The sequence below is a fragment of the Carassius gibelio genome, chromosome B1 (assembly GCF_023724105.1).
Source record: "Carassius gibelio isolate Cgi1373 ecotype wild population from Czech Republic chromosome B1, carGib1.2-hapl.c, whole genome shotgun sequence".
In the NCBI taxonomy this organism is placed as follows: Eukaryota; Metazoa; Chordata; class Actinopteri; order Cypriniformes; family Cyprinidae; genus Carassius; species Carassius gibelio.
Window position 1 is genome coordinate 13376165 of NC_068396.1, and position 19303 is coordinate 13395467.

Genomic DNA, 19303 nt, shown 5'->3' on the forward strand with positions numbered 1-19303 from the left:
GCACAGTTACACAAAACATCCGTTTAATGATCACGAAACAATGAGTATTAAACACTGAATTTCCATATCATTAAGCAATAAAATATGGGAGGCTTTTTTTCTTCTTCTTTTTTTTTTATGACAAATGTGTAAATATACACAACTAAAGAACAGTTCCTGCATGAAAGTATTAAGGACATATAAATATTTAATAATATTAAATCCTTTTTAATCAAAAATTTTAATTATGAAAAAAAAAAGTGTTACAAAGTGTAATCTCTGACATACAGTATACTTTCAAAATTATGTAAAATAAATAGGAAATATGTAAAGGGAAATGGCTATCTTTCTTCATAAAAGATCTAGATCTAGAGAAATGTCTCTCTTTTTTTTCTCTCGGTACAATGAAAGTCAATGGTCACCATTGTTTGGTTGCCAGCATTCTTACAAATATCTTACTTTTATGTTCTACAGAAGAAAGAAATTCATACATACTTGAAATTACACAAGAGTGAGTAAATGATGACAGCATTTTCATTTTTGGGTAAACTATTACTTGAAATGTGACTGTTAATTTAAGTACTGAAACTTTATGCAGATTATCCAAAATGCAAACCAGATGCATTTCATTAGACTTAGAGTTTCATTAGTGGTCTAATTAGAGTAAAAGCAGCAAGATATTTTTCTCATTACCCTTTCATTTCTCTTTTCTTGCTCTCTGGATCTCAGTGCTCCAGTTGGTCCTGCTGCAGATATCTGGAGCGGTTCGAACCTTTTTCTCCTCACTGATATTTAAAGTCTCAGTGCACATGGGGCAAACCGACTCCGTCTCCAAGAGCCTGAAACAAACACATACAAACACAGAAAATCAATGGATTGTGTGATGACTTGATATGAGGATGGATGGATGGACCATGGATGGATGAGACTGAGTGAACTGTGAATAGAGAGCAGGGAAATCACAGTGTGGGCAGACACCGAAAATAATGACACACATATCTGTCAAACAAACTGAGTAACTGTGTGCGCCTACATATACACACCAAAAAGTTCAGTTTATTGTCATTCCTCTCATTACAGTTACAGACAAGCCAAGAATGAAATATATATAGCACCTAGAGAGGAAATTAAAATAGGGCCTGGGTTTCTGGCAGTTTTCTGTAACATTAACACTATGGAACTGAAGCTGTAGGTCGCTCCCTCGGAGCAAGATCTGCTTGTGTTCAGGCAGTGCAGTGATGCAGTAGATTAAGTTGTCTGTACTCACTGTGGCGATACAGTAGGGCAGATTGTTTTTGCAGCCAGGACAGAGAAGTTCACAGTCAGGCAGGTTGTGGCTAGAATAGGGACAGGGTGAGCTCTCCTCCTCCATCTCAGTAGTATCTGGACGACCAATGCAATACAGAAAAAAGTCAATGATTGGGTCACGAAAATAGGAGCAAATTTAATTTTAAATATATGTGCTGCTTTCAGTTTCCACCTGTGGCTCTAAACAAGGGGGTCAAGGCCCACAAGAGGTGACTACAAAAAGATGACTACAAAATAAAATTAAAATGAACTATTTCTTTGAAGCACTAGGTTTTGAAACTGAAACTGAATTTTGAGACACTGACACAGCTTTCTGAAAAAAAAAGGTGGAAAGAGGGGTGAATTTGAATGAAGGCCTGAACATGATTTAAAAAGTGAATTGCAACTTTTTATCCAAATCAGAACTTTTTTCTTACAATTGCAAGTTTAAATATCGCAATACAGATTTTTTTTCTCAGAATTGTGTGATACAAACTTTCGATTCTGACTTTTTTCTGCAATTGCAAGTTTAAATATCGCAATTCAGATTTTCTTTTTTTTTCAGAACCGTGCAATACAAACATGCAATTCTGACCCTTTTTTTTTCTGAGTTTGTAGCTCGCTAGTCTCACGTAGCCAGACCTTTAGACACACGGCAGAATGTCTGGGAATTTTGGCTGCTTCGAATGGCCAAGGCCCGCCCAAGAGGCCTGACAGATAGAGCAACCTATCTATCCTATATATAAGTCAAGGATGGGGACAGTGTCTATAGGCCATAAACACACACACACACACACACACTGTTTTATGCTACATTAAAGGTGGATCCAGCCCATCCAAAGTTAGTTTCAAAAGGCATAATGCTCAGGAATACCTCAAAGACTATGAAGGAGAAGCCTCAATACACTGAATAAACTGCTTTTGTGTGGAAACCACTCATTACTCACCACTGTCGTAAAACTCAAAGCGTTTCAATGATGTCAGGGTCATTATAATAAGCTTACAAGGCACACGAGATCCAAGTGATCTATTACTGACTGTAAAACCAGTGATATAGAATCAGAGATGGTCATCTCCTCTCTATATAAGAAAATGTCTAGATTTGACAGCCATAACAGTACAGAAGTATGTACTGTATGTGTGTGTGTTGTGTGTGTGTTGTGTGTGTGTGTGTGTGTGTGTGTGTGCATTTGTAGGTGTCTCCTTTAGGTTTTCTTCATTAAATAAATATGAAATATAAATAATAAACTGGGGCCGCAAAAGAATTTGAACACTAAACTACACTTAAATGTACATCAAATCAAGTGATGAACAACCGCAATCTTGGTGATTTTTTGTGAAGTTAGTTTGCCCTCAAGTTCACAGACGTGTTTGTGTAAACCACAGGGGTATTTCATCATATTAATATATGACCAGAAGGTGCATAATACTTTTATCTTAACAATATGTTATAATTTAAAACTGAAATAAATTTGGGAAGATTTTTTAAATGTTTTTTTAATATCTCTTGTACTCACCAACACTGCATTTATTTGATAAAAACACTTTAACATTGTCAAATACTTATTATTACAATTTAAAATAACTTTTCTCTTTGAATATTTCTCTTTTTATCTCTTTTAAAATGATTAACTCCTGTGAGGGTAAAGCTGATTTTTCAGCAGCCATTACTTTTTTAAAATTATTATTTTTTTGTAAATCTATGTCTTTAATTTCTACATTTCCTGCTATTGACTTTAATATTTTTGTGTAATCCATGATAAACAAATAACCAAAGAACCACATTTATTTGAAATAGGCATTTTTGTAAAATGTAAATATTCTTACCTTTTAAAAATTATTGTTAAATTTTTTACCAACACCAAACATTTGAGTGGTGGTAATATGATACTTGGTTTGATATTTTGTAATATAATGCAAAAACATTCACTCATTTTTAGCATAATATTTTTTCTATTTTTCTGCAAATGTGAGAAAATAAGACACACATAAGTTCCTGTGGCTCAGTGGTAGAGCATTGCGTTAGCAGCACAAAAGGTTGTGGGTTCCATTCCCAGGGAACACACATACAAGTAAAAAAAATAAATAAATGCATAGCCTGAATGCAGTGTAAGTTGCTTTGGATAAAAGCGTCTGATAAATGTAATGTGTGTTTCCCACCTTCACCGGTATGCAGCTCTGCATGATCATCGGGTTATTGGCCATCTCTGCTGGGATTTTAATGTGCTGTGTCTGAAGCTCTTCATACAAGCTGAACAAAATGTTGTGGGCATTCCTGTAGTTTCCTACAACACATAATACACTCACAAACAAAGGCCGAGAATTCCCCTATATGTATTATCTTCTTATTTCACACTTTTAAGTCTGCATTAGCTCAACACGCTCCCAAAAATGTACACTTAACACAATAACAGTGAATGACAATCTGTGTAGTAAACTCACTCCATTGACCTACACTACACAGATAATCAAAAACACTGAAATCACATCTGCAGATTGCTCCTCTCTGGCAATAATAATAGCAGCTCTTGCTGCCTCTCTGTACTGCTTGAGAGCCATGTACAACCAGAACAGATATATATTTTGCATCCAGGAAAGAGCAGAACCAACAAACAATATCTAGTCGAAACATTTTTTTCTGATAACACACTTCTATATACTATATACATATATATATATGAATATGCAACCAGATAAGGTAGAACACCCTATTCAAATAACTTGATTTGAATTAAACTTTTTTTTTTTTTACCTAAACAGTTCAAATAACTACTACAAAAACACATAAAGTCAGAATTTTGAGTGATAAAGCAGAGGAATTGAAACACAAACACAATTTCACTCTTTCTGCTGGGTCACCACAGAGAGAAACATCAGCAGGTGCAATGAACTACTCACGGCAAGAGACTGCACACATGCAGTGACATGCAAGAGAGAGATGATGAGTGAGAGATGATAGAGACAAAAGGAACCAATCAGAAAATGAGTACAACAGCATATTTACAGTACAACTGCAACACACACACACACACACATATACATATTTTTTTATATACATTTAAATGCAGACATTTACAGGGTCCAGTGCCCAGATTTTCTAAAGAGAGCCCACACATTTACAAAAGAAAAAGAAAAACCTGATAAAATCATAAAGTAAATGGCAATGTTAGAGCTGCCTGGAGCAACTAGATAACCCTCGTGTCTAATTTAATAAAATATGAAAATAATCCTATCCAGTAAAAGTCCTCGAGCCATAAGTGGTGATGGACCCAGCAGGGTCATGGAACAAATAAGAAATAAGCATTTATGGACTCCAAATTCAGTTGTTGTGTTCACAACTACGTATATTAATAATTTTTGTGGTCTATTCGCCAATGTTCAAAAGTTTTGGGCCAGTAAGATTGCTACCATTGCTTTATTTACTTGATCAAAACTACAGGACAACAAACAATAATCATTTTAAGTATTATTACATTTAGTACTATGATGCTGAATTTTAAACAGCCATTACTGCAGTCTTCAATGTCACATGAACCTGTCACATTTTGCTGCTTTTTTAATGCTATATAAAATTCCCATATAATTGTATTTTTGATTTAAATCCAGTTTTTTTTTTCTCAGCTCTATTAAAGGAACACTCTATTAAAGGAACACTAATCTAATCAGTCTAATCAGATTCAATGAATCATCAATCAACATACTGGTCAGCCGATATTTGGCATTTGTTCAAATAATAATTTTATTAAATATTTATTTGTGAAAAATACTTTGTCATCTTAAGTATGTTTATTTTACACATTTATTTTTAATACATTGTCAAATGATTTCAAACTTCTTAAATATAAAAAAATGGTGAATTGTGAATTATGGTCTTAAATTTGATCATTTAGAGATAATACTGACATATTTTGAGCTAAAATATCCCAATCGTTTGAAAGATCCCTTACAATATCAAGCGGGTAATTTTTTAAAACATATACAGTATAATCATTGTGCATCTCCCTTTCTGATAAATTTTGTGAATTGTAGTGTAGTAAAGAGTGAAATAGTAGCTCCCCAGCTGTATTCACTGTCTCAATGGCCATCTCTAAGCTTAGACATTTCAAAAAGTGCTTCAGTGCCTGTGTGTGGATAGACAGATACAAATACATTAATAAGCATTTAATGACTGATGTAATTAGCACAGTCAGTTGGGTAAAGAATCCCTTTGGAGATAATGAGCAAAGAGGGAAGAGCAACCAAGTGTGACAAAAAGTGTGAGCTTAAAAGACAGGAGGAAGTGCACTCAGGCATGGGAAGGAAAGAGAGAGAGGAATCTACACAAGCAGCACACACAGTTCTCGTCCCCTGCTGTACTATCCACACTTTTAATAGAACTTCCCAGCCTGAAGATGATTCTTCTCCCCCTCAAAATACAGCGCTATGCTCTGATAGTCCACTATTGTAGCCTCTGCATCTGAACACATGCATACAGCATGATAAAAAATATTTTAGAATTTTGTTGAATAAGCCTTGTAAATGGTGCTGTGTAGTTAAATGAAGTAGGTCACTCCTACTGTACATGCAGCACTATGTTGTCAACTTTAAAAAAAAGGTTGTGCAATAATTGAAAGAAGTATTCTTATAACAGGGTTTACTGCATTTTTAGAAATGCAATCTGCATAGTAGGAATGCCCCAAGTGTGAAATCAGAGAGATCACCGATGATTTCAGCGTAGACCTCCATCTGCCCATGCTGCTGAGCGAGCTGAAAAGCTTCATCTCTGCAATGTGACAAAACCAGGAACTGGATCTCTGAGCCATAATCACTCAAACACAGGAAAACCCCAGGCACACATTCACACTAACAGAACAAGACCAGCTAAGTACTTGAATTAAGTATATAGGTGCTTAAAGGGGTCATCAGATGCAAAAATCACTTGTTAAGAAAAAACATGTTGTTAGAGTATTTTTTATTTTTTTTTGGCAGTGTTTGTACACATTCCACCTATAATGATGTTGTGTTTTTTTTCTATTTATTTTTTATCCTTGATATCAAGCCATTTTCAGATTCTTGGTGGTTTGACATCACACAGACCCAGGCCCCTTCCATGATAGTTGATTGACACTGTTGTCTTACCTTAGACCAGCCCTGGCTTGTTAAGATGCTCCAGTAGGATTCGAACAACATTGTCCCAGTCTCATGCACTTTCATAGGCCATTGCTGCCTCTTTACAGGTGCATCTAAAAAAATTAGAATGCCATGGAAAAGTTCATTTATTTCATTAATTCAACTCAAATGGTGAAACTTCAATATTTGATTAAATTGAATAAATTAAATGCACACAGAATGAAGTAGTTCAAGTCTTTGGTTCTTTTAACTGTGATTATTTTGGCTCAAATTTAACAAACGCCCACCAATTCACTATTTCAACAAATTAGAATATGGTGACATGAAAATCAGCTAATCAACTCAAAACACATGCAAAGGTTTCCTGAGCCTTAAAAATGGTCTCTCAGTTTGGTTCACAAGGCTACACAATCATGGGGAAGACTGCTGATCTGACAGTTGTCCAGAAGACAATCATTGACACCTTTCACAAGGAGTGTAAGCCACAAACATTAATTGCCAAAAAAGCTGGCTGTTCACAGAGTGCTGTATCCAACTTATCCAGGCATGTTAACAGAAAGTTTACTGGAAGGAAAAAGTGTGGAAGAAAAAGATGCACAACCAACCGAGAGACCTGCAGCCTTATGAGGATTGTCAAGCAAAATCGATTCAAGAATTTGAGTGAACTTCACAAGGAATGCACTGAGGATGGGGTCAAGGCATCAGGAGTCACCACACACAGAAGTGTCAAGGAATTTGGCTACAGTTGTCATATTCCTCTTGTTAAGCCACTCCTGAACCACAGACAACATCAGAGGCATCTTACCTGGGCTAAGGAGAATAACTGGACTGTTGTCCAGTGGTCCAAAGTCCTCTTTTCAGATGAGAGCAAGTTTTGTATTTCATTTGGAAACCAAGGTCCTAGAGTCTGGAGGAATGGTGGAGAAGCTCATAGCCCAAGTTGCTTGAAGTCCAGTGTTAAGTTTCCACAGTCTGTGATGATTTGGGGTGAAATGTCATCTGCTGGTGTTTGTTCCATACAAGTCACTGCAATAAATTTTGGATCACTTTATGCTTCCTTCTGCTGACCAGCTTTTTGAAGATGCTGATTTCATTTTCCAGCAGGATTTGGCACCTGTCCACATGCCAAAAGCACCCAAAGTTGGTTAAAATGACCATGGTGTTGGTGTGCTTGACTGGCCAGCAAACACACCAAACCTCAACCCCATAGAGAATCTACGGGGTATTGTCAAGAGGAAAATGAGAAACAAGAGACCAAAAAATGCAGAAGGCCTCTGTCAAAGAAACCTGGGCTTCCATACCACCTCAGCAGAGCCACAAACTGATCACCTCCATGCCACGCTGAATTTGAGGCAGTAATTAAAGCAAAAGGAGCCCCTACCCAAGTACTGAGTACATGTAGAGTAAATGAACATACTTTCCAGAAGGACAACAATTCACAATTTTTTTTATTTTATTTATTTTTTTATTAATTGGAATACTTCTTATGAAGTTTTCTAATTGGTAGAGATAGTGAATTGGTGGCTTTTTGTTAAATATGAGCCAAAATCTTCACAATTAAAATAACCAAAGACTTGAACTACTTCAGTCTGTGTGCATTGTATATGTTAAATACACAAGTTTCACAATTTGAGTTAAATTACTGAAATAATTAACTTTTCCACTACATTAATTTATTGAGACAATAAACAAACATAAACACACACACACACACTCACCTTCATGCTATCCAGAATAGCTCCACCAGTCTTTCTTTAGAGCTCTGCTGGGGTGTTTGATGGCCTGGTTAGCTCCTCTACGAATGTCACCCATACGAATAGAAATACAAGCCACTCCTGCCAAACAGCTCTCATCATGATCATGATCCTGAAACTACCAACACACACACACACATCAGGATCTCCCGCCAGCACCGGTCACTGAATGAGCAAAGCCTTGTTCCATCACAATGAGGCACAAAACTTGCCCCCTTTCTGGTGGAATCACAACCTTTTCATTTAGTTTTCATTTCCGGATAAGAATTCCCTTTAAAGTTGTTGATCATCATTTCACAAATGTGCAGACACTCACTTTGTTGTTTCCGGTCATTTGTTTCTCATAGTGAGCCAGTGCATTCGTATAATCACCACAAGAGGGCAACACAACATTACAACATTAGCGATAACACAGTCGGACACAGTGATCCACCACATCACCAAGTATGTAATGTCTCCAAAACAGGTATAATTATCTTATGTAATGTAGCTGACTTACACAAATTCTAGCAGTATGGCATATTCTTTAGAGATATATGGGATCTCATCAGGGTCCAGTCTTTTATCCAGCTGTAATGCACTGTCCCAATGCTGAAGGTCCCTTCTCATCTACACATATGATAGCTCAACTATTACAGTCAGAGTGACTTGGGAAGTATAGATGCATACAGTGCATGTAAACTTTCATGAATGTGTGTCTATTTTACCTCCAAGGCTGCCATAGCATATACAAAGAAGTCGGATACAAGTCCTGGGCTCAGTTGTAGTCATTGCAGAACATGGCCAAATGACCAGCCAGCAAATTCTGATCTTCTATTCCCTACAAACACAGTTCAGAAAAAAATTTATTCATGGTGTTAAATAGTTCCGTTTTCTTATATTACAGAAAAAAACATCTTTGTTTCAAAACTTAGTGAGCTGCTTTGCTGCTTACTACCTAAATTGTATCTTTGTCAGACTGATAGCATGTTGACACATGTACTGACATTGTATATTTTCTTACATTTAATTACTGAAAACTAAAAGCTGCAATGTGAGTGTTTCTAATACATTGGCTTAAGTTGTAGTGGCAAATTTGATATCTTTCTTCTTCTGACCAATGTAATCTATCTCTCTATATTCTTTTTCTCTCATGGAAAGTCATAGAAAAGGGAAAAGCTTGGGAAAGTGGTTGCCTAATGGTTAGAGAGTCGGACTTCCAATCGAAAGGTTGTGAGTTCGAGTCCGGGGCCGGCAGGAATTGAGGGTGGGGGGAGTGCATGTACAGTTCTCTCCACCTTCAATACCACGACTTGGGTGCCCTTGAGCAAGGCATCGAACCCCCACCAACCCCCGGGTGCGGCAGCATAAATGGCTGCCCACTGCCGGGTGTGTGTTCACAGTGTGTGTGTGTGTTCACTGCTCTGTGTGTGTGCACTTCGGATGGGTTAAATGCAGAGCACAAATCAATGAAAGTGACATGGCTGAATGTCATGTCACTTTCATTGATTTGGTTTTTATACTGGAGCAAACAGGAACACACACCTGCTCCTGACTGGCTTCACTGAAACAGGCAATGATTTCAATACAGGTAACAAAATAATTAATAACTTCAGTATACATACTACACACAATTAATTACTTTTTTTTACTTAATATATGCATTTTATTTAATCATGTAAAAAAAATTATCAATACTTGACTAAATTATTTTGCCCTTTCATCATTTAAACAAATATTTATAATAAAAAAACAATTTGCAATGTCCACAAAGATGTATTTTTTTTCCACACAGGTTGTTGTGATGCTTTATGCCATGACTTTCTCTGTTAGAGATACATACAATGGTTACATTACATTACATACAATTGGTAAACATGATGCCAAGTCGCAAAGTAGCATCAGGTCTTTTTTCATATGGTGACATCTAAGTAAAATTATTTATCCACAAATAATTTATTGGTTGTCAAGTTGGATGGAGGCAGATCTTAATACAAGCTTGCAGCTGATAACAAGAGAGGGGCAGGGTTTATGCTGAGAACCGGAGAGAAGTCTGTTGTTTCATAACATCTTGAATAAAGTTTTTTTTATTGAAACATATGCATTGATGAATTACTCACAATAAGATCAGTAACATGAATTTTGTATGGTGAATTTCCATTTTATACATGTGGTATATCCTCTAGGGACATGACCATACTGACGTTTCCCATCATGCAGGATACTCTGATGGCCAGGCTCACCTCCATGTGATGCAGACATGCCCTTCCCAGCTCACTCCATGCCGTATGCGCACACACACACACACACACACACATACACACACACTGTAATCAATGTTGCTGAAGAAATCTGAAGAGCTGTGATCATCGATCAAGTGAAATCGGTTATGATCATTGATACACTATGCATCCAACAACCTTGCTTTCAGAAGCATTTAGGTTTGTATTATTTGGCTTAATTTAGTTAAGCCTGCCCAATAAACTACCGGATCAAACTAATGAAGCATGAATATATCTTTTCAGTATAATGGCCTGTTGCAGTAACGACTGGTGCTTGTATTTACTAGTGTCACTGTGTGGGTTGTTGAGGAATGAATGTGTGTCCAGAACCACACTATTAATCTTCCCACTCTGGGTCTGACATGTCAGCTCCCCGTTATGTAACAGCAAAGGCTTATGGGAAAATGGCAACTTAGTGGCACCAACTAGAATCACTTTAGAGCCTAGAGAAAAACACACAAACAAACAGCACAAATAAACTGTTTCACTGCCTAAATAAAACAAAATGTTTAGCAGAGAATGTATTCAGAATGAATTGCTATTTTTAAATTTAGGTGAATGTTTTTTAAAAGTTCTGGAGCATCTGCATTCTTCCACCGTTCTAAACGTAAAACAAAACATCATATATAAGCATCACAACCATGAACTGATTTTCTGCTGGCTGTGTATGTGAACTTTCTAAGCACTGTCCATGCTTTCCTTAAAACCATTAGAAGAAGAACTGAATTGTTCACCTGTAGGAAGTACAGACCTTACTTTAGTTTAGTTTAAAGTTTGACACGAGTCTCTCAGCAATGTCAAATGTCCATGTTAAAAAGACAGTCCACCCAAAAATGGCGATCATTCACTTACCCTGATGTTGTTCCAAGTCTGAATGAATTACTTTCATCTGTGGAATAAAAAAGAAGAGATTTAGAAAATGTCCAAGTGTTTTTTATTTTATTTATTTTATTTTTATGAATCCAGGCTCCACCTCCGCTGCAACAGCAACGGGGGATTCCTTTGAAAAGAGAAAATTCATCAACTAAGATTATTATAATTGGCATGAAAAACATCCTGGTAAAAACACACAAACAACAGAAGGGGTTTGTGGGAGGTAGTCTTTCTGAAGGCCTGCTTTAAACTACACGTGTTAACTATACCTTACAACTTATTTTAAAGCCCTTAATATAAAGCATGTTGCATGTTTAGGACAAATTATATTATGCATTTTCCCTGCAGAAGCGCAGTATGATTCTACCTCTATTTTTGCACTTGTATCAAATGACAATGTCGATATAAACGTTATTGCCTTCTTCCATACTGTTTACAAAAATATATATACTATATGAACTAAAAAATATATATATATATATGCTAGTCAGTCTGTCTTTATGATTGTGGGCTTGAAACAACTCTTGGCCAGTTTCACGGATATGTGTTGAAATTACTACAAAATAGCCATGTAAAAATCCAATCATGATATAGCCATCCCCATACCTAGAGAGAGAAAGGAAAATATGTGCAGTATATAAAAAAACACACTGAAATGAGTGATTCTCATCTCTTTGTGTTTTTAAGTGTTATAACTTAAAAGCAAGTTATAACTTATAAGCATGCAATTTTAACATGTGTGTCAAAACATGTATATTAAAACAACAAGAAGCCAAGGTGAGATGGTTATGGTTGGCAAACAATGTTGAAACTAGCTGGTTAAAAAATCGAATTCAACTGATGCGTAGTCACAGGTTTCACAAAGGCTTCAAATGCAGCTAATCCTTTCCGAATTACAAATTGGAACTGTTTAATAATGTTAGATTCACTGTTTATACAGTGATGTCAGACTCAGAATTTATTGTATTTTTATTTGCATCTATAAAGTTAAAAGTAAAATGACAAAAAAATAATTCACTGCATAATTCCATATTCTGATTGTTAATGCAGATAATATATTTATTTTGTTCATATTTGTAACTATATTTCATAGTTTACTAATATTTGAATGTGATGTCAAAATTGCTGATGTTACCATGTAAAAATATTATTGGAATATAAGATTTTATTCTTACGTTGACCTCTACCTATAAGTAAGTTCAGCATAAGAATGAAGTAAAATGAGCATGTTAAAATACAGTGCTTTCTCCTGGAGATGATCGCTCATCTGTTTTCATCACTGAGAACTGAACATCTGCAGAATCTGCTCTCACAGAGGTCTGAAGGAGAGAAAAGAAGAGAAAAGAGGAAATATATTCATTATCATCTCATACTTATATGTTTGTGTGTGTGTGTGTGTGTGTGTTTTTAATTGCTTAATTTTACCCAAAAGAGGAATCTTGCATGAAGTTTGCAGTTTGTAGATGCGCAGATTTCCTTTAGGTGTGCCAACAGTAGTCCAGTTCTGGACCAGAGCAGAAAGGACATCTGATAAATAAAGTAAAAACAAAGACAGCCAATAAAGTGCAGTTAAGTTATTCATCCTGCAACTGCAAGATAGTTTCCTTCTGTTTTCTGCAGGCGGCAGGGAAGTCCACCGAAGTTGAAGTCGGCTGCGTGCTGCCATCTTGTAGCAGAACTTCACTTGTGTTAGCATTCCCATTGACTCCCATTCATTTTGGCGTCACTTTGACAGCGAATAACTTTACATCTGAGGCGTTTAAAGACTCCGTTTGTCCATTATTTATTTCTAAAGATACACGACAATGTATAAAGGGCTCCATTACCCTTTATGTTACATTATGGCCCCGTAGAAACAGTTTTTGTAAAAAATAGGCTAACGATTGCATCATAACCACTCGACTCTCTGTCGCATTAACGTACAGACAAGAGGAGAAGCTCGCAGGCAATTAACTTAATATGGCGTACTGGCGTTACATTTTAAAATACTATACAAAATAATTAATCAGAATACTTACTCCTGCTCACTCACGACAAAGAACTCCCCGCTCAAGCTCGCCGTCTCTGCAAGATTAACGATGGCAGTTTGCACGCACAGCTACTAGAACATTTACATCTGTCAGACAGGTTGCTGACGTCATCAAGCTTCGTTTGAGTCTGCGCGTCAGAAACGGAAGTGCTAAAAAACGCTAAAATGGGCTTCAATTGTCTCAGTTGAGTTCCAATGGGGTTGCTGTGTCCATTTCTTTTACTGTCTATGGTTTTCTGCCATTTGCAGACATGATCCAGACCTGAACTTTTCTGACAACGTGAGAAAAAACGCTAGAAAGAGACAAAACTAGTTTTAAATCAATGCAGTTCGACCACAAAACGACATAACATTACTATGAAAAAGAAAAAAGTAAAAACAGTCCAGCCCTTTTAGGTCAACATTTTGTTTATTAGGAGACACGCAAATATGACAAAGTTAAAATTTTTCAGTTTATACATTTTATTCACTCGCATTTATTTTCTCTGCTAAAAGACATGAACTGCTGTTGAGCTTACTAACGTTAGCCAGCCATGCAAAGGCTATTTAGTACGCTCCTAAAAGCATTAAACATTTGTCTTCGAGAAAGCACGTGTGCACTTCAAACAACAACAGTCCATTTTTAATACAATTGGACATTAAATATTTTATATACCGGTATGTAAAAACATATGTGCCTGTATTTTGAAAACACTTCCCAGGGTGCTTCACTCCGACGCGTCTGGATGTCTCTTAGCAACCACTTAGTAACAACAGAGCCCGTCTACGGAGAGCCTTCCCACTCTCTATTAAGCCGAATTTTGGTTGCAGTTCCACCAGCGTTCCACTGGGGGCGATCACCATGAGTGCAAAATGAATGGGAGTCTACGGGGCTAGATGGCTAAATTTGTCCCTTTCACCCGATTGCCGTTGAGAATTCTCAGATCTGATGGTAGGTTTTCCAAGTTCAACATGGGTTATAGACAGTTTCATCGGGCGCACGTGCCTGGACCTAAGTTAACTTCCGGTCTGTGTTGTGTACATCGGTCTGGCTGCGGTGCCATCTACAAACGCAGTTAAAGTCAAGGTGATGAGTAGACTGAAGTTTGGCTCAGGTGGTTGTGCTGCGGGGTGTGTTTCCCATACATTTATTTTTGGAGACTCACCACAATTTTAAAACTGATCGATTTTCAAAAAGGCTTCGTTAAATAAACATGAGTAACGTTACGTAACGTACTACACGTTTAATAATAATAATTCCTTACATTTGTTTAAATATCTAAACGAGGCACGGGTGTTTTTATATCGCTGTATTTCTGAAAGAAGACTTGCATGTTATATGCCTGATAAAGCAGCGTGTGAGCGTACCAGCTCTGCTTTGTTTACAGCTGTTACTGGGGAAACCTCTATTTCTCGCGCTTTATGTCTATGCTTTAAAACATCTCCTGCTGGCAAATAATGAATTAGCATTTTCATTAAGTCCGCCTGATCCACACAGAAAACACATTTTGTTTGTTATCAAAAAATATCTACTCTAGAGGGACTTGGCTGTTGTTATTGATTCTATTTGGAGTCTACCGGAAGTTAAGTTAGGTCCACAAAAGCGCTCACGCGCATTAACGTTTGTTTATGTTGATGCCGTTGAAACCGTCTATAGGTTGAAAGTTGAATGAACGAGTACTTATGTAATTTCGATTTCTTAAAGGTTGAGTTGTCGTTGCCCACAACACGCTAGCATTCTGCTAATGAACGCTGATTGGTCAGTGAAGGACTGATTACGACCAGAGATACCGCTTGATAGCATCCGAATCAGAATCAGCCATAGACAGTAAAAGAAATGGACACAGCGACCCCATTGGAACTCAACTGAGACAATTGAAGCACTTCCGTTTCTGACGCGCAGACTCAAACGAAGCTTGACGACGTCAGCAACCTGTCTGACAGATGTAAATGTTCTAGTAGCTGTGCGTGCAAACTGCCATCGTTAATCTTGCAGAGACGGCGAGCTTGAGCGGGGAGTTCTTTGGCGTGAGTGAGCAGGAGTAAGTATTCTGATTAATTATTTTGTATAGTATTTTAAAATGTAACGCCAGTACGCCATATTAAGTTAATTGCCTGCGAGCTTCTCCTCTTGTCTGTACGTTAATGCGACAGAGAGTCGTGTGGTTATGACGCAATCGTTAGCCTATTTTTACAAAAACTGTTTCTACAGGGCCATAATGTAACATAGAAGGTAATGGAGCCCTTTATAAATTGTCGTGTATCTTTAGAAATAAATAATGGACAAACGGAGTCTTTAAACGCCTCGGATGTAAAGTTATTCGCTGTCAAAGTGACGTCAAAATGAATGGGAGTCAATGGGAATGCTAACGCAAGTGAAGTTCTGCTACAAGATGGCAGCACGCAGCCGACTTCAACTTCCGGTCGACTTCCTTGCCGCCTGGAACAGCAGGGGTTCAGATAAAAAATCGGCAGCTGGCAGCAGGAAGTGGCTGCCATTGACAGCCGGAAGGCAGTAACTGACAGCCGGAAGGCAGTAACTGGCAGCCGGATGGTAGGCGGGACCTGCCATTCGGTGGGAGCCAATCAGTATCGACCAACGTGGGCGCAACCAATCAGATATAACTGCACCCAAACGCTTCAGTAATGGTTGCGATTTTTCAAACGTTAAGTTGAGAAATTTTTTGCGTTGTAAGTTTGATTTTAATTGTTATCTTGGTGAACGACTTGGTAGACTTGGTGCCTACTTTGGTTTAATTGTTCAATGAAATCTAATTAGTGGTAGCAATGTTGTTTGTGTACCTTGTTAGGGGCCTACCATTAACTTCAAATTACGTTTGACGTACCATTAAATATTAACGTTTGTTAGCGTGTTAACAGTCTATTGAATAATATAAAAGAATGTTGTTTGACTGGAATGATAGAAGATAAATTTGCAACACTAACCATATATTTTTGCATGTTAAGTCTTTCAGGAGATTGTGTGATATACAATAACTTAAGAGTTCTTAAAAGAAGTGTTTTTTTTTTTTTTTTTGCACTATTGAGGTGTGTTTTCTCTAATACTATGCATGTGCAGAACTGTTCTGTGTACCAGTTGAAGTTGTAAGCATGTGAATGCAAAACAATTTTTTTTATTTTCTTTTTTTTTATTATCTATACAAAATATAATGGACCGGTTCATAATTCCTTATAACTTTTAGGTCTAGTTTCACAGACAAGGGCTTGGATTAAGCCAGGATTAGGCTGTAGTTAAATTTAGAACATTGAAGTCGCTTTTGTAAACATGCATTTAGAAAAAAAAAAAAAAAACATTACTGATGTGCATCTTGAGACAAAACCATGGCACTGACACCTTTTTTTTTTTTTTGTAATACCCAATAGTTGCCAGATGCTGTCCTGTTGGAAATTCTTCTTTACGTGATCCTGGAGGAGGGGTGATGCTACATTACTTAGTCCGTCTTTGGTTTGTTCCAAATTCAGAAGTCTGCTGTACTGTATACAGACTCCTTTCGAAAGAGGGCACAATCCAGCTGGCTTGACTGAGTATCTTCTTTTACATATTTGATTAGAGGTTTAAAAAGGTGCCATAACATTACATTTCTCAGTTGCCATGTCTGAATGTTTATCTTTGTAATAATGCTGTTTTCATGCTCCTCATCTCAATATACAGGTGGAACAAAATGGAGAACAAGTCTAAGCCATGTCAGGAATTCAACAAAATGTACACCCTGCAGACACTGCGATGAGGTTTACAACAACTGCTTACCAGGTGTGCAAATTATGCATGAAAATGTAACCACTGCTCTGTACATGACAAGATGCAATGGGAATAATCATTAATATGGCTGTGCATGCATGTCTACTGTTAATAAAGCAATTTAGGTATTAAAGTCACCATTTTCTTATGAATAATAAAATGCAGCAGCTAGAGTTCTTCCTAGAATCAGGAAGTATGACCGGATTAGCCCAGTTCTGTAAACCCTGTACTGGCTCCCTATCAAACATCGTATAGATATTAACATCTTCAATTATATTAATCTGTTTCTTTCTTATTCGAAGGTCACTGCAGTCACCCGGATCGAGTATGTATCCAGACCAGATGGTGGATCGCACCTAGAAAGGACCTCTACAGCCCTGAAAGACAGCGGAGACCAGGACAACTAGAGCCCCAGATACAGATCCCCTGTAAAGACCTTGTTTTTTCTCCATTTTGTCACCGGTGGAGTTTTGGTTCCTTGTCGCCTCTGGCTTGCTTCGTTGTGGTCACTTCATTTACAGTGATATCATTGACATGATTGCAAATGATTCCACAGATACTATTTAAACTGAACCGAGCTGAAGGATGACATCACTGAATTGAATGATAAACTGCCTTTTAAACTGACTACAAACTGAGTTTACTAATGTCCTTCTGCATTATTGACTGACGCACTATTTTCCTATTTAATACTGTAAAGTTGCTTTGCTTTGATCTGTATTATTAAAAGCACTATATAAATAAACGATGCTTGACTTGACCATGTTGCAAGAGGAAAATGAGGAGAGATGCACATCCACCGTGGGTTTTACAGTGATTGGTGCAAGATGCTGGAGAAGTAACTCCGTATACCTCATCAGTTCTGATCTAAGAGTCTTGAAAATACCTCCGGATTGTTGTTAGTGATTCTGATTGATATTTTAGTCTGCTTGCTTACTGGATATATTTTATACGGTTTACATTGTAAAGCACTGACTTTGACAACTTACTAACCCAGTTTTCAAATTTAACAGCTACTTTATACTATATGTGTATATATATATAGTTGTTTCTTGAAATACTACAAATATAACCGCAAATTATGATTTTAAATAAAGGTCTCTGAGACTTCTCTCTTTTCAGTCATTTGTGTATATAGCCTATAATAAATATACAACATACACCCAGTAAGTGCCACTCTCGTATATAAATATAAATTGTTTTATTTCACACAAACAATGATACATGCATGCATAAACATTCAGCTGGAAATTAACGTTTAGCAAAATGATCTTATTTCTTTGTTTATATTTTATCAATATTTTAAATCTAATAATATACAATACTGACCTTTATACTTATTTAAAAAAGTATTAAACATAATCCTAAGTGTATATAATTATTTATTTGTCTTGTTGCCGCCGGCAGCCTCCTCCAATTTCCGGGTATTAGCGACAGCTGCCATCCGGTTTTATTGGCAGCCACTTCCTGCTGCCAGTGACAGCCACTTCCTGCAGACAGCTGCCGATTTTTCGCTGAACCCCCTCTCGCCTGGAATCAGCGAGATCAGAATGTTAAGGCGGACTTTTTCGTCCAAGTTTTTCTTTTCAACGCAGCAACTTTTTTTTTTGGTTTCTGGCACTTTTATCTACCTGTTGTTATGTATGTACTGTGAAATTTACACGGAAAATAAATTTAATTTGAGTACTTGTTGTGTTATTCTTGTGTTAAGAAATACCGGATACATGAAAAAAACACAAACAAATGTCACGCTCAATATCAATAAAAATTGACAAAGGTAAAAAATGCCTCGCAGGTGTGCAATGATAAATTGTTCTAATAGTGGGCAAGGGTTGTCCTACTTCTCATTTCCCAAGGATGAAAAAAATTATTTTGTGTGTGTATTTTCGTCGTGGTTTTTCAAAACAACAAAACAAAAACTCTTCTAGCACGTGTATTTACCTTTGTCAGTTGTGTTGTCGATGACTCGACAGAAAAGAAAGTGCAGAGCACAAAAGCACCAGAGCCGTTAAATAATTAATTTTTCAACGGCTCTGGAAAGCACCAAAGACATTCTCTGAAAGCACCAAAAGTGACTGAAGGATTGCCGTAAAGCAGTATCTAGATGTGTATGACATCATTGACATTTTACAAGACTTTTTAAAGCAAATAAGTGACTCTTAAAGATCTAACACCCAGCAATGTGTAATTTATTTGCATCTCCTTTCGAATACAACATTCCAATTACTAGAAAAAAAATTATATCCTGAGAAAAGTTGATTTTGAAGGGTAT

General features: G+C 37.0%; 1 long non-coding RNA gene and 1 pseudogene across 2 annotated transcripts; one reads left to right on the plus strand and one right to left on the minus strand.

Moving 5' to 3' along the window:
* Window positions 1-676: 676 nt before the first annotated feature.
* Window positions 677-13517, minus strand: LOC127948983 (WD repeat-containing protein 19-like; annotated as a pseudogene).
* Window positions 13518-14095: 578 nt separating this feature from the next.
* LOC127948467 (uncharacterized) lies at window positions 14096-18142 on the plus strand. Of its 2 annotated transcripts, XR_008152082.1 has the most exons (4): window positions 14096-14223; window positions 14977-15313; window positions 16656-17043; window positions 17334-18142. It is a non-coding gene; the product is annotated as an uncharacterized LOC127948467 (long non-coding RNA). The 2 variants fall into 2 exon arrangements; XR_008152083.1 differs by lacking the exon at window positions 14977-15313 and having other exon boundaries at window positions 14129-14223.
* The last annotated feature ends 1161 nt before the right edge of the window (window positions 18143-19303 follow it).